Source organism: Octopus bimaculoides, chromosome 9, assembly GCF_001194135.2.
Source record: "Octopus bimaculoides isolate UCB-OBI-ISO-001 chromosome 9, ASM119413v2, whole genome shotgun sequence".
In the NCBI taxonomy this organism is placed as follows: domain Eukaryota; kingdom Metazoa; phylum Mollusca; class Cephalopoda; order Octopoda; family Octopodidae; genus Octopus; species Octopus bimaculoides.
Window position 1 is genome coordinate 64,522,008 of NC_068989.1, and position 2,993 is coordinate 64,525,000.

A 2,993-nucleotide genomic window follows, 5' to 3' on the forward strand; every position below is an offset into this window, starting at 1 on the left:
GGATTATTATTAAGGCGTCGAGCTGGCAGAATTGTTAGCAACGCAGACAAAATGCTTAACTGCATTTCTTTCGACTCTTTGAGTTCAAATGTCGCTTAAGTGGACTTAGCCTTTTATCCTTTCAAAAACTGCTGGCTCTTTCCCAAAATTTGAACATATTATTATTATTATTATTATTATTACAATGATAATAATGACAGACGTCTGTGTGTCTTTTTGTTTTTAATTTTGCTGTGAAGTTAACTGTTAGAAAAATAGACTTTTTCTCGTCGATTCAACTTTTGTCAAAATGTATCATGACATGTCAACATCCGTTATCTTATCTTCAGTACAAAACGCAGGAACCACATAGAAACATGCTGGAATACTCGAATATCTATAAAAATTATAAATAATAAAATATACCATAAAACGGTAATTAAGACAGTTTAACTTGTCTTAGTAATCAATGAGAGAACTTTTAATTACCAAGACAAGCTAAACTATCTTAATTACAAACGTAAGAAAAAAAAGTAATATTGTCTTTGAAATGTCATTTACCGTTTCTAATAAATTACATTGGTTGTGTAGTCGAATATATACAGCTGTTACCACAAACCCACATCTGCACCTGTTTTCATAAACAAATATAGCAATGTAGAAGCTTAATGCTTCACAAATATTTACCCTAACACTTTCTGTGGAACTTTAAGCCGTACAAAAGTGGTTGCTGAACCTACTAGAAATAGGAGCTAAATCTTCCTCAGGCAACATCAAATCTTATTAAAGAACATATTGCATATTATATATGTGAGTGTGTTTATGTATGTGTGACAGGCTTCTTTCAGTTTCTGTTTACCAAATATACTGACAAGGTTTGGTCAGCCTGGGGCTATAATAGAAAATACTTGCTCAATGTACCATGCACTGGGACTGAACCCAAACCCATGTGGTTGGGAAGCAAATTTCCTATCCACATGGTTTCAAGTTTAGTTTTACTGTGCAGCACTTTGGGCAGGGACCTTTTACTATACCTTTGTGATTAGATTTGGTAGATGGAAACCGAAATCTCTTGTGTATCCGTTTATTCTTTTCAGTCATTTGACTGCCTTTAGTTGAACAAATCGACCCCAGGACTTATTCCGTGTAAGCTTATTACTTACTGTATCGGTCTCTTTTGTTGAACCACTAAGTTTCGGGGTGTAAACACACCAACATTGTTTGTCAAGTGATCATGGGGTACAAACACAGACACACAAACATATATCTATCAGGTCATCCCGTAAGTTCTGTCCGAATTTTGAATGAATTAAACAAGTGATCAAATGTTATATTTAATTGAAATTTAATCATCAATGTACTTTCCCTGATTATCTATGACTTCCTTCCATCTATTTACAAGCTTTTTAATCTTATCAATGTAAAACTCTTTTGGTTTCAAAGCGAATAACTCTGAAATGTCAGTTTTGACCTCCTCCTGGCTTGCGAAAGTTATGTCTCCCAAATGATTCTGTAAACTATGAAACAAATGGTAGTCTGAAGGAGCAAGGTTGGGAGAATAAGGTGGATTAGGAATTTTTTCCCAACCAAACTCTTCGATCTTCTGTGATGTGATGTTTGCAGTGTGGGATTGTGCATTGTCCTTTTTGATTCACTAAAGCGGATCTTTTTCCCTTCAAAGCTTGGTTCAAATGCTCTAATTTACTGACAGTAGACTTGAGCATTGATTGTTGCATTAGGTGGTAACAATTCAAAGTGAATTACTCCTTTGCAATCCTACCAGATAGAGAGAAAAACATTTTTCTCATGAAGTTCCCTTCTTGGTTGTGGTTGAGCTTTTTCCCTTTTACCAAGCCACTGTTTACAATGTTTAACATTTGATAGAAGATCCATTTTTCATCATCAGTCACAAGTCTATCGAAAAAGGGTGAAATGAGTTCAAGAGAATGGTGAAAAGAGCAGATGTCAACTCGGTATTTGCGGTTGCTTTCGGACAATTCATGAGGCACCCATTTTCCAAGTTTAGGAATCTTTCCAAGTTGTTGAAGATGACTATGAACAGTTGTATAGTTTGAACTAAGCTATGTTGCCAATTCTTCAACTGATAATGCAAGATTTTCTTAAAGTAATGCCTCAAGGAGCTTATCATCAAACTCAACTGGACGTCTTGTTCGATCTTCATCTTCAACGCTGAAATCTCCACTTCTGAATTTTGCAAGCCATCTTCTGCAAGTTCTTTCATTCAAGCATTCTTTCCCATAAACTGAGTGTATGTTTCGAGTCACTTCGGTTGCAGAGTTTCTTTTTCTGTACTCATAAAGCATTATGTACCTCAAATGCTCTTTGGATACTCCCATGTTAGATAGGGTTTTAATCAAAGAAATTTTAATTCTATTATTCTGTAAAATAATATTTAATTAGTTTAAATGTAGACAAATGCATAAAAATAATTTTTAATTCCATTAGACATTCTAAAATACTATTAAATTTCAATCAGTTTTAAAAAAGGTAAAATCAGACAGGACTTATGGGATGACCTATATATATATATATGTATATATATACGACCGGCTTCTTTCAGTTTCCGTCTACCAAATCCGCTCACAAGGCATCCACAAGGTCTGGGTACACGGAGTAAATAAAATCATCACATAAACAATTAAATATAAGAAATAATACTTTTTTAAAGTATGTGTTACTCCCCATATAGGTACATGGAGCAAATAAAATCATAACATTAACAATTCATCATCATCATCATCATCATCGTTTAACGTCCGCTTTCCATGCTAGCATGGGTTGGACGATTTGACTGAGGACTGGTGAAACCGGATGGCAACACCAGGCTCCAGTCTGATTTGGCAGAGTTTCTACAGCTGGATGCCCTTCCTAACGCCAACCACTCAGAGAGTGTAGTGGGTGCTTTTACGTGTCACCCGCACGAAAACGGCCACGCTCGAAATGGTGTCTTTTATGTGCCACCCGCACAAGCCAGTCCAGGGGCACTGGCAACG

The 2,993-nt window shown here is 35.9% G+C and overlaps 1 protein-coding gene across 1 annotated transcript in view; it reads left to right on the forward strand.

The window, feature by feature from the left end:
• The window catches only part of LOC106879148 (mediator of RNA polymerase II transcription subunit 19), a 25,221-nt gene that overhangs the window by 1,210 nt on the left and 21,018 nt on the right, over nucleotides 1-2,993 (forward strand). The gene's annotated exons all lie outside the window — the stretch shown is intronic.